A 19,075-nucleotide genomic window follows, 5' to 3' on the forward strand; every position below is an offset into this window, starting at 1 on the left:
TAGAGAATCCTCCCAACAACGCGATGAACGCAGCCTGGAGAAGAGGGAACGAATCCAGCAAGCAACGGATCGATGAACGACCGCCTCAAACCAAGAGCTAGACAATCCTTGATGAACACAAGAACCTTCGCAGCGGATATAATAGATAAACGGCAGCGCCGTACCCCGGAGGGATGATACACGTGAACACACGCAATGGGGAAAACCCTAATCTTTAGTCTAAACTTGTCTGTCTAAACCCTAGCCGTGCCTCCACCTTATATGAGGGATGGAGTGGCCGGCCAGCCCCTAGTGGGCCTCTCTACCTTGGTTTGGACAGGCCCAAACCAAACTGACTCAATTTATTAAAAACCCTAATTGGCCCACATATGACCATTACATAAACTAGGATAAATAAGCTGGTGGAGTCCTGAATCGGGGCTCCACATAGGCCTCCGTGCCCATATCATTACTAGTCTAGGTTTCCATTATAGCTGATGCAGGAGTTGACTCCATTGACTTCTTTGATTGGATTCTTCATCTTGTTGCAGTTGATTCCCTTGTCTTCAAGTTCCACGGTAGTTTCTCCTTCGGTGCCTTGATCTAAGAAGGGGGTTCAAATGGGATAGAATGAGTACGAGCGTACTCAGCAAGTTCATATTAGGAAATAGGTGTATCATGCACTAGCTACAGCCATAGACCATAAAGTCATAGGACAATGCAAGTTTTTGTAATCTTTTCTTCAAATGGTTTATTTTTTTCTGAAAACTATGACCGTCAGTCTTCATAGGTTGACTAGAAATTCGTGGAGTTCCTTTCCTGCCGCGTTCGCAGTTCCCTTCCCGGAACAGGGAGTGACAGTCACAATTCTTGATACCCTCTGCAGAGGTGCGTTACTTTACCCCACAAGAGATCTTAACTTTGTTGCCGGCCGAGAGTATGTCCCCGTCCACACTTCCTTGGGTGTGAGGCCCAGTATAAGATCCAAGCCAATCACTGCCTTCTCCGCGACCCTGCAAACCCACCCTTTTGTCCGACCGTACACCCCCAGTAGACTTCTCCCGATAATACGGCTTTACTCACGGTGTACTCCGGACAATCCATCATAGATCGTAGAGCTTATCATCACTAATGGATGGGGATTTAAAAGGATTTCCCAACCTATTGCGGCAGTGCCTCCAACACCCCACCGGCTCTCCGATCCGTTGGCGTGCAGAAGGGAAAAGATACAGCTGACTTCCCGCGAGCCATTATAGATCTTATGGATAACGCGATATGTAGGGCGCTAGAATCATCGGACGGCATTGGTACTTAGTCCTAGATGAGCAGTACCCATGCAATGGAACCTCCACCATATCAACACATACCATGGTTCCATTGCCCACCACATAGTCATATTCATAATTGTAAAATAATACTTTGCTTTTCAATGCATGAGTGATAAGTATAGTACTTTGCATATAGTTTGATACAAATAATCAAATGACATGAGCAAGCGATGAACTTGCCTTTCTTGACTGCAAGATTATGCGAGCAAAAGCTTCGATATGTGATAACTCCAAATGCTGAAATACCATCATCGTCCGGTAAGGACAATGTTTAAAGAACTGGCAAAGATGCTATAATGCATAATATGAGATGCAATCGTCCCGAGCGTAACCTAACCTTGATGATTTAAGATGTGTGAGTTGTAAAGATTTCTTTAGGGTTGGTTGCACTTTTAGAATGGTTCTCAAACAAGGTTCTTATTAGGGTTTGGTTATATTAGCATCATAACCAAGTGATATAAGACATCATAACAATCATACACCTAAAAAGTAGTGGTGGAATAATATAAAGAACAGTTGTCAATTTTAGGTTCTACAGAACATGGTTGATGTTTACTTATACTATACTTCAAAAGAATAACTTTTGAAGAACATGTTAATTAAGAATTAATGAGTTTTAAAAGAAGGATAGGCTTCTAAGGTTTGATTGACATTTGTACTTCAAAAGAATAACTTTTGAAGAACAGGTTAAATAAGAATATGAACTACTATACATAAGATCTATGGCTTTCTAGGGTTTACTATTGGATTCATTTAGTTCTCTAAATTAAGTGGATTATCATTCCTAAGTAAGGTTTAGTTGGATAGGAACATGTGATGTGATTTGCTACACAAAGTTGATACTAGGGTTTATCATTATGGTTCTACTAGGGTTTAATGATTGAGGTTGATCTTAATGGTATGGTATATAGGAGTGGTGATCAATGGTACTAATTCAATTAACAAGTTAGGGTTTATACCTAGGTGTCATTAGTGGATCATATAGGTTTTAATTAGGAATAGGGACATGAAATGATAAGCTCATGTGAATTGGTTTTATGCTAGTGGATCATAAGAAGGCATTCAATTGTTGCTTATTAGGGTTCTATATGTCAATTAAATCTCACATGATCACATGTGACACATAACTAGGGTTTTAGAGTTGCTTCTAAGGTGGAATGATCACATGAAATAATGGAAACAAGGTCTTACTAAAATTGAAACTAGGGTTTCTAAATCATGGTACAACTCCTAAAATGATGATTGGAAATATAGGTGTGGTAACTAATTACTTTGAAGCATAATTAGTAATGGTTTGACATTTTATTAACTTCCACAAGAATTAATAATTAGGGTAACTCATGTTTAGGTTTAATTTAGAAATCAGGGTTTAACAATTATTATGAGGTTTTAAAATAATTAACTTGTTAGCTAAAGATGTCTAAGTAACAAGTTTTGAATTACCAAAATAACATTAAATTTTAGTATTTTCTTGCTTTATTTTATTTAAAGAAAATAGTAAATGGCAATTTGCACATTAGGGTTTATGAATTATCACTAATATTTTAATTGATGAAAATATGATCAAAAATTTAATCTTACCATTTTATTTACTTACTGAATAGATAATATTAAATTTTGAAACTTAACTATTGATTGAATTCAAATTGGATTTAAACAATTGAAAATGCATAATTAATAAAGTTAAAAATAAGTGAATTTTTATTTTGACACACATTTTTGTTTTATATTTTATTTGAATAGAGTTTATTTTTGTGAGCATTTTGATATATTATTCATAATTTTCTGAGTTGAAATGAATTTTATACAATTTTGCAAAGTTTCAGTTATTTTCTGGAATTTGAAATTTGAACGAAATACTAAACATACCCGTTCATTTCTACCCTTAGACACAGACAGGTGGGCCTGTTGACTGAGTCAATTGCCACGCGGGCAACGACCAGTCAACAGAGCTGAGGTGGCGGTGACACGTCGCTCTCGCCGGAGGGAACGCCGGCGATGCTCCGGCGAGCAACAGAACGACGGCTAGAGACCACCAGAGACATCCTAACTAGGTCCGTTCGAACCAGTACTCGATGCTGAGCAAACGAGCGTGAACGCCACCACCCAATGGTCACCGGAGCATCGCCGGTGAACACGTCTGCGGTGGCGGGCTCCGGCCAAATATCAATTGCGAGCTAGAGACTGTTCTAGGAAGCGAGAGTATGCTCTACAGACGCGAAAGCTCACCGTGAAGCTCAAGGTGTGGTCGCCTCCGGCGATGGTCGACAGAGACGACGACGATTGATGATTTCTCGGCGAACCCGAGGGAAAGGGAACACTGAAATTCCTCCTCGACTTGGCTCCTCTTGATGCTCTGCTCCTCCAGGGTGATCTATGCGGCCAGGCGCGTCGGCCGAGCCACACCGGGGGCTCCGGGATGGCTTGTACCGTCGGGTTCGTCATCGACGCCGGCGACGATATGTGGAAGAATACGAGAGATAGAGAGGTTCTGGGAAGAAATGGATGGGCGGCGAGGTACTAGGGTTTCCTGGAGAATCTCCATGCATATTTATAGAGCTTGGCGAGGTCGAATTGGTAAGTTCACCGTCGGCGACGGCCGAGATGTGGCGGTGACATTGATACTGCAAACGAGCACGAATCGAGATGTTTTTAGATAGGCTCGGACGCGAGAAGAGTTGGGCGCGGTTCTGAGATGGCCTGCGACATCCAGGGTCATCCTTATCGCCGTCGAGGTCGTGGCCGACTGGCGCTGCCGCGGTGTCGAGCTCGGAGAGATAGACGACGACGACTCTCCTTTGCACGATTTTTAAAGCGAACGAAACGGTATCTGGCTTGGGCTGGGCTGGTGCTGGGCTTCAACGTGGGCTGCTGCGGTCCAGGTAAGCCATGTAAGCTTCTCTCTCATTTCCTTTTCAAATGTTGTTTTATATTTTCTGTTTTCTATATTTTGTTTGAATTCAAATTAGAATTCTGTTTTGTTTTACAGGTTCTAGAATATTTGAATATCAAAACAATTTGATAATCATGCTTACTGTATAATGTTTTTGTTTAAACAAACGTTTAGTATTTGATTAAATTTGTGTTGTTTTGAAAGGTATTCAATATTTCAAGTTTATATTGGTTAAGTGCTTGTCTCAATTACTTTTATTTAGAAACCAAATATATTCCAATGGTTTGAAAATTTATAACCTCTGCATGATAAACTCATGATTAGGTTTTACTAGCACTTAGTAATATGAATTGTTTACATATTTTAATTATGGCTAGGGTTTAGCAAATGGTAAAGGAAATGTGATTGGTTCATGATTTTATGTGAATAATGGTTCTTAGGGTTTAAGAATTTGATGATGCTTCATTAATTGAAGTATAAAATAGGCATGAGGATTGGTTTGGGGTTAACTACTAGTGATATACTTATTACTCTATGTGATGGATGATATCTATTAATCATATGGGGTTAACTTATCATTTATATCTACAAGGTATAATCATGCATTAGACAAGATCCACTCATTCCTCACTAATCCCTCTTTAATATTCCTCTCATCACACTCATCCTAGATTCTTAGGGTTTATAATTAATACTAAGTTGTGATGATTATGGAATTGGTTTTCTAAGGTATTCTTATTGGAATAGGGTTCTTACCTCCAAGATTAAATATTGACTTGAACAACTAGGATTAGTACTACTCTAGTATTCTTGTATGGGCATGGCTATGATTAGTATTATAACTTCTCTCACTTCTCAATGTCTTGGAATATCCTAAGGTCCTACTCAAGAGATGATATGATCCTCTAAATATATGGTTTCCCTAGGAATTCTACCTTGGTATCTTCCGTAGCTTGTTCTTCAGGAAATCTGATAAACCTGCATCTTGTGGTATGCCTCCACCTCCTAGCTTCTTCATCTTGATCCTAGCTAATGCATGGAGTGGCTCTATGTGTGTGCTTCCTTGTTTCATGCTACAAGATGATGAAATTGATGAAGGGTGTGGCTCTATTTATAGGCTTGGGCAAGCTCTAGTATCATGACACATAGGTGGTGACTCTTGTGTTGGTTTGATGAGTAAGGTGCTTGGTTGTCATTTCCTCATCCATAGCAATCCTTTGAGCATGAGGTGGCATAGCTTGGAAAGCAAGTCATGTAGATATTTTCATCCTATGTGGCAAGATCATTATCCTCTAGACGATTCAGACAATCTAAGCAAGGGATTTAAGAGTGGGATGAGTACGAGCGTACTCAACAAGTTCATTATAGATAAGAGGTGTTTAATGCACTAGCTACGATATTAGACCAGAAAGTCTAATACCAATGCAGGTTTTGATAAACATTTCTTCAAGAGATTGCTTTTATTTGAAAGAGCTATGTCCGTCAGCCTTCACCGGTTTACTAGAACTTCATGGAGCTCCTTTCCGGCCGCGTTCGTAGTTCCATATCCCGGAACGGGGAGTGACAGGTCACGGTTCTTTACACTCTGCAGAGGTGTGTTGCTTTACCCATAAGAGATCTTAACCTTGGTGCCAACCGGGCAGCTTTCCCGTCCACACTTCCTATTGTGTGAGGCCCGGTATAAGGTCTAGCCAATCATGTTCCTCCGCTACCTCGAACACCCACCCTTTGTTGCATACCCCGACCCTGGGTCCTCGCCGGTCCCATTATTCCCACTCACGGGTGGACCCCGACCACGACAACGAGTTTGGGACTCGTTAACCAAACTCCTTCGCCGGTAGCTGCAACCCATCATAGACCGCAATACCGTGGGGACTTAAGGCTTCCCCAGCCTACCGCTTGTTCTTCGAGCGACAAGTGTCTACGGACTATGCCGTGGGGACTTAAGGCTTCCCCAGCCAACCGCTTGCCCTGACAGATACAAGTGTCTACGGTAAAGCGCATCCGTTGATGAACGAGAGGTGGAAACACTTTTGACTACTCCGTCCCACTCCGGATCTTATGGTTAACACGGGTATTACGACACAAGAATCATTGGACGACATTTGTTGTTAATCCTAGATGGATATTAACCCTTGCAATGGAACCTCCACCATATCAACACAATCCATGGTTCCATTGCCAACCACATAGTCATATTCATAGTTATGAAAGTAGTGGTTTTGGTTTTTATGCAATAGTGGTAATCATAGTACTTTGCAAGTAATTTGATAAAGATACTCAAATGACATGAGCAAGCGATGAACTTGCCTGAACACTGCAAAGTTTTGCAGTTGGATGGTGTGGACTGACCCTTGTCCTCTAGTTCTGAAAAATAGCATCATTGTCCGATAAGGGCAATGGTTAAAGAAGCAATTATGCATGATTCCAGTTTTAGGGTTTGTTCCCCCCTTCCGATGTCGTTATTATTTCATGTAAGAGGTTAATACTAAGAATAATTTGGAGGTACTATATTTAGAGTAAATACAACCTTGAAATGTTGTCAAGGTGTTTTTAAAGTCCAAATGCATTAATGGACTTATTTTTATTATTGAAAAGTATATGTGGGATTTAAATGATTATTTAAATCATCAAATGAAGACTTATTCTTAATTGTCTTCAAAAATTCCTTTTGTATTTTATTATGATAGAGAATTTTATGCTGATCTATTTTCATATTTTTAATTATTTTTTTAGAGCTTTTAAGCATTTCTTATGAAATTTCAAAGTTTCTGTATTTAAGTGATTTTGTGAAAAGACATATTTGCCCCTGGGCCCACCTGTCAGGGTGGCCCAGCGGGTTAACCCTAACCCGAGCCACACTTGGGCTCGGTCGGTCGCACCGACCCCTTTCTCCTCTTCCTCGCGAAACTCTACCTCTCTCTCTCTCGCTCTCGCGACGCCGTGGTCGCCTCGCCGTCGCCGAATTAATCCGGCCGTCTCCGGCCAGCTCCGGCGGCGAGATCGGTGCCAACCGAACCGCCGTTCGACGGTGCACCGATTGGTCCGCGTCGATCTGCTTTCCCTCGCCGCCACCGTTCTTCCCCAACACCCCTGCGACATGGCCGTGGGGAACCCGCGGCGATCTCGTCGTTGCCGACGAGCCTGGCGCTGTGGCGTGGCCGTGTGCCCCGCCGTGGTTGCGCTGGAGCCCCTGCGCCCCGGCGACCGCCTGGATTGGCCATGGCCTGGCACCGTCGTTCGCCCGACGTGTGCCGCCGTGCCGCCATGGTCGTGCTTTCCCCCGTCTGACTTGTAAGTTCACACCGCCTCCCTCCTTCTCTACTACCTGTTCTTCCTCTTCTCCTTCCTTTCGAGCCTAGCTCTGGCCACTGGCCTGCCTCTACTGCTTGTGCTTGCTGTGCTTGCGTGTGTGCTACTGCGGCGCTTCTGGCTAGCTGCTGCCGTTGCTCTCATCGCCATGGCCATAGCTTATGTTGTCTGCTCTACCGCTTATGCGTGTCGCTGCTGCTCGTGGCCATTTCTTCCGTATTCATGCATGTGCTTGGCTCGTCGCTTCCCTGTGCTTCTATTCTTGATGCTGTACTTGCCAAATACTCAAATGTGTTCATATATGCTGCACTGGCTTGATTGCAGTGTGCAATCCTTACAAGTTTGCAAGAGTTAGTGCCTCTGATGTGCTTTCCTGTGCGATATAATTCATGGAATTGCTCCATTGAGCATAGCTGTGCTTGCACAGCTCTATCTCTTGATTAACTGCTATTGGATAATATCATATCTAGATTATTTGATTATCTGCTATGCCATTGTTCCAGTTCTGTGGTCAATTCAATTGTCTGGCCATGTGTTGGTGCTATACTTGATGTCTAGCATGCTGTAGCTCTGCTCTTACAAGCTTCGGTGGTCATATGATCACCAGTTGCTTGTAGAAGCTGCTCTTTGTTGTCGGTGCCTCACCTGTAGTCCACTCTCCGCTATGTGTGTATCACACGAGGCTTGGCTCTGTGTATGCTTGGTGCTTGTCCAAGCATCGGTGGATGCTTGCAATGATCCATTGGATCATCGAGCAAGACTCGTGCATAAATAGCTTGACTATTTCATTTATCTGTGTAGTTTTGATTGCTTGGTTAGATAAATGATGTGAACTGCCCTGCAGTGATGATCATAACAGTGGATTTGGTAGAGCTAGAGGGATGCCAATCATTGATTGGGGACCCTAGCTCCATTTGAACCCTTCTGGGTAATGATATGCTTTCTGTCTTGATGGTTTTGTGGTTGAGGTGGCCGCAACAGCAATTTCTTTGCTGTTCAGGAAGCTCCCACCTTAGTTGGCTTGATGTGTATGGACAAATGCTTTCTGGTTAAACCATATCTGGTTGCCAGATGCTTTTAATGTTGACAAACATGTATAGACACTTGATTGTCTATCTGTCTGATGGTTTAGTCGGCTATAGGTTGTCAAGTGAACTTGTGTAGCTAGCTAGGGATTAAATCCATGTTGGATTTCTCTGATTGTGTCCCTGGGTGGACACAATCACTGTTCCCTGGATAATTTCCTACTGGCTTTTTCTATGTTTGCTTGTACCAAATGGCTAGATAGCCATATGATGACACAAACAGGGCTTCCTACCCTTTTGGTGTGCTTGCGATCATGCCTGTGCAATTTATGAACAAAACCATCTGGTTTGTTCATGATGATGTGTATACCTCACTCCAGCTCCTAGAATTGGGTGTTGGTGTAGAGGTTTTGCTTCTGGTGGTTTGTTTGGCTTGCCCTGCTCCTCCTTGTGAGCTTGATGCAACTTGATTATTTGTTGTGGTGGTGAAGATGTGTTGAACAGCAGTGGCTGTTCAAGCTGTTCTTGTGTTCTTGTTACTTACCCTGTGAGGCTGTTGTCGATGCAATGGTTAAGGTTTGCTTCTGAAAAGTTTATATATGATCAGCCATTCCTTCCCTGGTCGACAGCAAGGCCTGATCTCTCATGGTGACACACAAAGCTGTGTGTGTGTGTTGTGCTGCATGCACACTGCTTTGTGAGCAGCCTAGCTATGTGTGTGTGCACATGCTTGGTATCTGGCTTGTGTCTTGGCTGAGGATGGATCAGCTCGGCAGCTTTGGTCATATCCTCCCCAATTTCTATTTGATTTTTAACTCGCTAAGTGGCTATGCCACTTGGCATAACTTTTATTTTCTTTGTGTTTGTGTGCAGGTTCAAAATGATGATCAAATGGACATGATGATCATCAAGCTCAAGAGTAGATGATATTCACATTGTAGTATTTAGGACAGATTCATACTTGTACTTTTCTTTTTTCTATTTATCCCAATTTGTGTAATGTGTTGTAATAATTCATTTATTTTAATTCTGAATATTGTAATTGATAATGTATCATGTGTGATTATCAATAAAGCTCAAGTTTTTCTTAATGAGCTTTACTTAGTTGTTGAATTATTTATAATCTTGATTAATGATAATTGTTTATTAAATTATCTCAAGTTTGAATTATGTGATATCCAATTGATATTTGAATTTGAAATTCAAATTCAAATTTGGTTTGAATTCAATCATACAACTTGACTTAGAATTCAATCATGCAACTTAACTTAGAATTCAATCATGCAACTTAAGGTTGTGATGCAAACTCTCCCCTCTCTTCTCAAAACCCTAGTTTAGTTGAATAAGGAACAGGTTTGTCGCACTCTCGAAACCCTAACCCTGTAAGGTGTCGAGAGAGAAACTTGTCCCCCTTCGATGCAGTTTTTGTTTAAAAGCGCGAAATTTCCCCAGAATTTGCAATGCAATGCACATCCCTTTCTAAAATCTACCCCTTGATCGTCTCTAAACCTGGGACATTACAGCCTGTTCGTCAGCGTCGTGCTCCAGTTCGTTACTCTCCTAGTCAGCATGGTCTTCGACGTTCTCTCTATGGTCTCAAACAGGCCCCTTTTGCCTGGTTTGAGCGCTTCGTCTCTATGGTGACTGATGCTGGTTTCTCTCCTAGTCTTCATGATCCAGCACTTTTTGTTCACACTTCTCCTCGTGGACGTACTCTTCTTCTTCTCTATGTTGATGACATGATCATTACTGGTGATGATCACGAGTATATTGCCTTCGTCAAGGCTCGTCTTCGTGATCAGTTTCTTATGACTGATCTTGGTCCTCTTCGCTATTTTCTTGGCATTGAGGTTTCCTCCACTTCTGATGGCTTTTCTATCTCTCAGGAAAAGTACATTCAGGATCTTCTTGCTCGTGCTACTCTTGGGGATGAGCGCACGGTTGATACTCCTATGAAGCTTAATGTTAAGCTTCGTCCTACTGATGATGATCCTCTTCCTGATCCCACCCGTTATCGTCATCTTGTTGGGAGTCTTGTTTATCTTGCTGTCACTCGTCTTGATATTTCTTATCCTATTCATATTCTGAGTCAGTTTGTCTCAGCTCCTACCACTGTTCACTATAGTCATCTCCTCCGTGTTCTTCGTTACCTTCGTGGAACGATCACTCGTCGCCTTTTCTTTCCCCGTTCCAGCTCTCTCCAGCTCCAGTGCTATTCGGATGCTACGTGGGTGAGTGATCCTACGGATCATCATTCACTTTCTGCTTACTGTGTGTTTCTTGGTGGTTCGCTTGTTGCTTGGAAGACGAAGAAACAGGTCACAGTTTCCCGTTCGAGTGTTGAGGCTGAGATGCGGGCTATGGCTTTGTTGATTGCTGAGGTGACTTGGTTACGGTGGTTGCTTTCAGATTTTGGGGTCTTTGTTACGACACCCACTCCACTTTTGTCTGACAGTACTGGTGCTATCAGTATTGCACGTGATCCGGTCAAGCATGAGCTGACCAAGCATATTGGTGTTGATGCTTTTTACACACGTGCTCAGGTACAGGATAATGTTGTTGCGGTTCATTATGTGCCTTCAGATTTGCAGTTGGCTGATTTCTTTACGAAGGCACAGACTCGAGCGCAGCATGATTTCTTACTCTCCAAACTCAGTGTTGTGGATCCACCATGAGTTTGAGGGGGGTGTTAGATGTATATATCTGTATATTGTAGTTTCTCCCTATGTTAGGGGGCTTTCTGCATATGTGCACCTGTACATGTACTATATATTGTGGCCTTTGGCCCTCTGGTAATACAACAAGCATATTGCTCTAACACGTGTGACTACCGTCCCGTCTGATTTCATGCATGTAATTCGTTGCTTCAATAGTTCAAATTCTTTGGCAGCTTATTGGCTATGTTGTTGTTCATTTATACTGGGAATATATATAGTTTTTTTTTCATGCTGGATTTTGGTTTTCGATCCGGGCTACCTCACCGTTGTTGATATGCACATGTAGAGACAGAGAGAGGAAAAACGTGGGGAGGTAGTTGGGCTGCTGCCTCGTAGATAGGCCACCGTAGTGGTCCGTTTGAGCCGCCACCCCATGCCGCCAGCAGCGAGAAGAAACACGGAGCGGGAGGAGAGACCAGGGAAGCAGCCCGTTGCCCGGGATCGGAGAACGGCTACGCGCTGGCCCTGGATTTAGAAGAGAGGGACACCGCTGTGCTGTCCATGGGTGCTCGACGAAAGAAGCCATGTACGCCGGTGCGGGACTCATGCTGCTTCAACACCGACACAGGCCAAGGGCATCCCTAGTGAATGGTGCAGTCGGTTTAGAAGGTAATTTAGCTTTGCTGAGACGGTCGAATGGGATAACCTGTGTAACAAGATACATGCTCTTCACTAAGCCTCTTCCCTCGTCTATCACTGGGGGTGACGGTCACACACTTTAAGAAGGTGTGGTGGACTAAGGTGTCACACAAGATCAAAGTCCTCCTTTAACAGCTCATTCGGGGATGACTACCGTACAGTGTTTAGGTGGCAAAATGTCGTGGCCCTTCCGGTGGGTCACGGTTGGCTCTGTGAAAAACTGGAGGACTGCAATCATAATTTCTTGAAAGAAGTCTATATAACCCCCACAAGTATTGGTGTTGGGACACTAGACCCCCTTAACTTTAAACTAGCACACTTAGCCCCCACAAGTTTACAAAACCGGGCAATTGACCCCCTCATCCCCTGGTAGATGTTTTGTAGACTGGTTTTGCTGACATGGACAGTGGTTTTGTGCGACCTCTCTCTCCGGGCTGTCATCGAGGGTGCCACCGCTGGCCGGCAAACCAGCAGCAACAGTGGCAGGTACAGTGCCGACTCCAGGAGGTATATAGAGGGGCCGCCTGTTATGCTGTCGTTCTATGTCACCTACCTCTGCCTCTCGATCCTTTGTCGTAAGTCCCGACAGCCGATGCGATCTCGTTGAAGTGCATTCTCGACAAGAGCTGGCTTGCTGAAATGCGTTCTCGACAAGAGCTGGCTTGCCGAAGTCGATTGATACAAGCAGTGCTTTTCGTCGGGAGCAACACGCGCACGTACCAAATTCTGGGTACTTGCTATCTGGTATGATCTGTGTGTAAGCTAAGAAAGCACACACGTTGATGCATCAAGCTAGCTAGCTGAACCCACGCATCAACACAACTCGCTGCTAAGCTTTTGTTGAACGTAGTCGATTGTGGCCATGGGGATCGAGTCCTAGGCGCGTCAGAGCGTGCAGTGGCGCCTCATGGGGCTGCTGCAACAAGATCCTGCCATGGAGATGTGCCTCGTTGCCGGCCTCCACAGCTCGCAGGATGTGCCCGACATGACGGAGGTGGTGCGCTTGCTGCAGCACACCCCGTGCGTGCTTAACTGCTTGGTAATGGTTGGCTGCTGATTACACGCGCGCGTGCGCCATGCTTAGGCCTCCCGCCTGTTAACTAATTCTCTTTTAGCAACCCACTACCACGTTGGGTGAATAATAGAGTGACACGTCACCAAAACCAGCCTACAAAACAGCTTATCAGAACTGGGGGGTCAATTGCCTGGTTTTATAAACTTGTGGGGGTTAAGTGTGCTAGTTTGAAGTTAAGGGGGTCTATCGTCCCAACTCCAATACTTGTGGGAGTTATATGGACTTCTTTCTAATTTCTTCACATGTATCATGGCGAGGTTCATGTAGGTTGGAGTTAGGCAACTCCTTCACAATAATTGGAATCCACATGGGGCTAGGAACTTCATTGCTTTGGCCCAGGTTATGTTAGGCCCACTTCTGAGGTCAGCATGGTTTACCTTTGTAGCCCAGTGTTGGGTCCTCCTGAATATCCGCAATAATCTTACGATCAAGGGAAATTGATTGGTAACCCAGCTAACATCTTCTTCTACATGTCATTACATATGCATTGTTGTAGGGTGTTGATCAGAGAGGAATCAGTCGTCACGACTAAACGAGGTGTTGGGCGAGTTCAGGAGGCTACATGCGAGGACTAGGAGTTGAGCGGCATCGTGTTATCTGCATTCGAACTACTTCAGGTTTATGTTGTATCGAACTTATATTTTTTCCTGTGGTGTGGTAGCTAGTCGTTTATCCTCAATGAACGGGCCTTTGGGATCAGACTTTGAGGTTGTCCGTGCATCTGTGCGTGTTTGATTGTATCAGACTATATTACTTAATACCGTTTGTAGCTTTATCTATGAAGTATTGTCAAGTTGAAAACCAATAAATACGAAAACTCATGTCAACAAATTATCTAAATACATCATAAATTCAGTCAAATATAGACAATTAGAGAAGGCAAAACTGATGTCAACAGTGTTTGAACTGTAGAATGTGATATACCTTTTCTTATCCAAAGTAGGGAAGATATAAAAACTCTGACCTCTACCAAGGTCGATGTGGCGATGCAAAGGCCATAGGTGGCAGCTAGCACTAATAAGTTTCATGCCAACTCAATGTTTTATGGATGTTCAAAAAAATTATTACAATTATATGACCTGTATTTTTTGGAGAGGACATAATATGGGCACCATCAGTATGGTAACGTCCCGCCATACGGCAAGGCCGTACCACTTCTAGAACACCCGACGAGAAAATCAAAATATTTCTCAGAAAACTATGAGATTTTTGCGAGCACGCGTACGGCTGGATGCCGCCGTACCGCGCGCCCATAGAAAGTCAGGAGACCAAAGACACACACGATGTGAAAATCATCAGAGTTTGGCATATGGCTGCACACTAAACCTAAGTGTAAGGTATCATGGGTCGGTACAGGAGGAGTGCGCTCGTACCGTGCGCCCGTATCGCTGCCACAGACGTGAGATCAGCACATCAAGGTCAATTTTTTGGATCATAATTTCATCCTCTCTTATTTTCTCTCACTCCAAACCTCCCAAGATCTTAACTTCCATTCATTTTTTATTCGTTTCCTCATACCACATCGACCAAGGGTACGATTCTCCTCTGATTCCCAACTTATTTCATGCAAATCCATGCTCTTCATTTGCCATTGTCAATCTAGACTCAGGTCTTAGTTTGAAACATTTTCTTAGGGAGCATTATTATTTTCATATTTCTAAAGGAGTTTCTTTTGTAAAAAGTGCATAGGAACATTATTTGCCTATTTCTATTGAATAAAAAAGTTATTTGATTAAGTTTTTTAATTTTAAATGATGAACATGAGAAGCCTTACCCGCGCTCGTGCTGCCGAGATCGCCTCCAGCTCCACACCGCGTCAGGACCACATGAACATCGAATTCACTAAAGATTTCAAGAAGAACCGGTACAAGAGGCTCGAGGGACAAGAAGTCGAAACTACCAAATAGGTGTGTCTCATTATCCTTAATCAACTCCCCCTCACTAATGATTTTAATTTGCTTTGCTATAGAGTTGGTTTGCTTCCTTTTGTCTTTCAGGATGTGCCAACCTACCACATTTTACGCTTGAGTTCTTGAGCTTGGTGTTTCACACCGTGGGTAATTATCACTATTCCTCGGAGTATTGGGAAGTGCATGATCGGGTTTACCTCCGTCTCTTGAACAGGGATTATGATCTTAGTCTCATGGAGTGGCGCAACTGCTTTGGCTTCAACAACAACCTTAGGGACATTGTCATGTTCATTGAGTCTTGTAAATTCACTTTGGGCTTGCAGGCTGTTAGCAATTTCATAGTACAAATGGCAAATAGCAGGACATTCAATATGCTTACCCTATCCAGACATCCTAATCCTACCCCTTCTCAATATTTTGATATAATGAGTCGCATTAGGATGTCCGGATAGGGTAAGCATATTGAATGTCCTGCTATTTGCTATTTGTACTATGAAATTGCTAACAGCCTGCAAGCCCAAAGTGAATTTACAAGACTCAATGAACATGACAATATAGTCCTTGCAAATGCTGCGTTTTCAGACTACAACATGATGCCAACTTGGGCATCATCTGTTGGAGATATGCCAACTAGGTATACCACGACGGGGTCCTAATTCCGTCATGCCTGGGTGGCCCAAAGATTGTGGTCTGGCATGTAGCCCACCAGGTGGCCCAATTGCCGGAGATTCCAGAGGTAGGATCTGGCCTGGAGGCAAAGCTATCAGATTCGACCCATGACCAAAGGCGGTTGGATTCGTGACGCGCAAGACAAGGAATATTGTACCTAATCTAGGCTTAGTCGTATCTGGCTAGATCTCTACCCCTTGTAACCCTAAATCCGGAGCCTTTATAAGCCGGATCCTGGGAGCCCTTAGGATATGACACAACTCATTGTAACCACGCACATGTTGCCTTACCGTGAATTATAGCAGCACATAGGAGTTGCAAGGCCTGAAGCTGGGTAACTCGTGTGACCCCGTCCCGGTGACTCCTCGCCCTACGACCCCTCCTCTCTTTCCTCTCCGTGAGGATCCCCTCATCGGAGATTCGTCGAACACGCAACGACAGTTGGCGCCCACCATGGGGCCAGCGGCATCGGGAGGCCGGACCCGTGCGGGTTCCTCCTTCGGAGGCATCGGCGGCACCGTCTCTATTAGGCACGTCCTCTACACTGGAAACATCCCCATCGTACCCAACAATGAGTGATGGATTCTAACAAGGCAGAACGCCATCCAATGTTCTGTCATCCCCATCGACAGAATTCACATCTTCATCGGTGAAGCTAGCTGCTCAGCTAGGTTTGCCAGATCAAGCCCCACCATTGAGCAAGACACGGTTGCGGAATTCCGATCAGGGAAGGCTCCACCGTTGTTCGGATCCCCCGCAGATCGAGAATTTTCAAGGCCCACCCAAACCACCCCTCTGGTGAACATGACGGTGGAAGACAATAACGATCCATCCAGCCCTTGTCGTTGTTTGAGAGGCTAAGGTGTCACTTCATCTACAATGTGGAAACTACATCCGGAACCGCTCCTAAGGGGAACGCAGGATCCGACGAGCCCCTCATAGTCGAAGAAACTGAAGACTCTCGATGATTCTTCCCCGATGAACTCCGAGGAATATGAGGCAATCATGAAGGAGTACGATGAGAAGCTGGCAGTAGTGGATCAACCTCCGGCTGCCCAACAGCTTTTCGCAACCATGACGGAGCTGGCCGGAGATGCAACCACCACCGCATCGCCCAATCTGGAGGTGGAAGAAGGAGACAGAGCAAAAGAAGACAAACTTATGGATGACACTGCAGTTGAACCATATCATCCTCCATGAGAATCGCACGCCAACACTTGTGAGGTCTTACCTTCAACATGCAGTACATGGGAAAAGTTTGAATGCTGAACCATGTCCTCCTCCACGGAATGTTGTACCTTGGATCTATTTTTGAGATGGTGATAATTAATTATGCAATTCCCTTATATTTTGCGTAACAGTATTCACGAATGAGCATTATTTTCATAGATTGTTCATACTTTTGCATACATGGAAACCATCTCTAATGCCCGCGGCAACGCGCGGGGAATCAACTAGTGTTTATTAGGTTTCAACTTTAGGTTGGGGAAAAGTTCAGGTGAGGGACGAGGTGTAGCAGGTATTGCGGTCTAGATGGCAGATTGTTAGTTCGTGCCAGAAAGAATGTTCCTCTTGCCCTCGCTTATGCTAATTATGGAAAGTTTGGGTGCGCAAAAAATGGAAATGTGGGTTGTTGTATGCTAAATTTTGGTTAACAACAAAGCCTTTTTCTCAAGAAAGTTGGTGTAGGCTAGATATGAAACCCAACAGAAACATAAGGAAACAAAAACTAGGAGAGGAAAAAAACACGAATAAACTAAGATTCTGGTACATGGATCGATGATTTCCATGCAATCCTATCAAGAGCTAAATCTGGTGAGACATTTCGATCCTTCCAGTCTCTTTTTACTGTCTTCGTCCATGTGAACTTTTTTCGTTCTCTACCCCTCCTTGTATTTTACACATTCTTAGAATTCCACTATCTTTTGGAGGCATTAGTTGGATATGACAAAACCACCTTCGTCGGCATTGGACTAGCTTCTCGTTGGCCGGTGCCACCCCAAACCAATCTCGTACTACCTCGTTCATAATCCAGTCCTTTTTTGTATGGCCACACATGAACCGTAGCATGTGCATCTCCACAACACTTATATGTTGGTTGTGTTGTCTTTTAATGGACCAACATTCTGCTCCGTATATCATCGCCGGTTAGATTGTCATCCTGTAGAATTTACCTTTTAGCTTTTGTGGGATCTTCTTGTCACATAGGAGATGCCAGATGTGTGTCGCCACTTCATCCATCCCGCGTTGATCCTGTGGCAAACATACTCATCAATATACAACTGTTTTGCAGCATTAATCCCAAGTATCAGAAGGTGTTCCTCTTAGACACTGATTGTCCTTCTAAACTAACATGTTCATCTTCCCACCTAGCACAAGTAAAGTCGCATCGCAAGTACTAGGTCTTGATCCTACAAATTCTAAACCTCTTTGATTCGAAATTCTACCTCCATAGCTCTAACTTCCTATTTACGCCAACCCTAGTCTCATCCACTAGCACCACATCATCAGCAAAGATCATGCAGAAAGGAATATCTCCTTCTATATTCTTTGTCACCTTATCTATCACTATGAAAAAAAGTATGGGCTCAAGGCTGATCCTTGATGTGGTGTCCTATCTTGATTGGAAAGGTGTCGGTCCCACTATCACATGCGCGAAGACTTGACACAAAATTCTTGCACATATCTTTTATGACGGTAATGTACTTTGTTAAAGCTTTGTGTTTATCCAGCGCCCGCCAAATGACCGTGTCCAAATAGACAAAACAAAAAATTGAAATACACACAAAAGGAAACTAGAAAAAAATACATTAAAACAACTAAGAATGATATATAGAGCTTGAACCACCGATTCCTCCCAAAAAAAAATGCTACTCCAGACACCAACAACCATATTACTCCAAGAATAATAAATTTTATCTAAAAAAACAGTGTGTGCCAATGTTTGCGTTGTTGACTGGGCTGGACCAACACATTTTTTGGCAAAGAGAATACATTGGTATTGCGAAGGTATCCATTATACCTGATTGCTGTACCAACATTATATCAGAAACTTAGGATATTAAAGATGCACACACGCAAAAAAATATAAAATAAGAAAGAAAAGATCCCAGCACAATAATTAATTACTCAAATATTTGGACCCAAATCACCACCGAATACAACAGCCAGACTGCAGATCCGAAAGCGAAACCTCCGAGAAGAAAACTGTGTGCACACACCATCCTCGTCTCGTCAAAATATTATGTTTTCACCCTAGAGAAAATCCAAACTCTCCACAATGACTTAAATAAGGAAGCGATTACCATTTCCAGATACAATCAATGAAGATCAAGCCTAAGGGTTTTACCTTGAAAATCGAGAATCCGTACTCGAGGAGCACCACAAGAAATGAGAGAACCCAACCCTACTTGTTGAGGCCGGTACTACAAGTCGCCGATCACCAGACTCACATGCATCACATGTGCGGTTTGAATAGGAACGCCATCCCACAGGGATGTACGGACGGCAAGCTGTGAAATAATGTTT

This window comes from Lolium rigidum, chromosome 3 (genome assembly GCF_022539505.1).
Source record: "Lolium rigidum isolate FL_2022 chromosome 3, APGP_CSIRO_Lrig_0.1, whole genome shotgun sequence".
NCBI lineage: Eukaryota > Viridiplantae > Streptophyta > Magnoliopsida > Poales > Poaceae > Lolium > Lolium rigidum.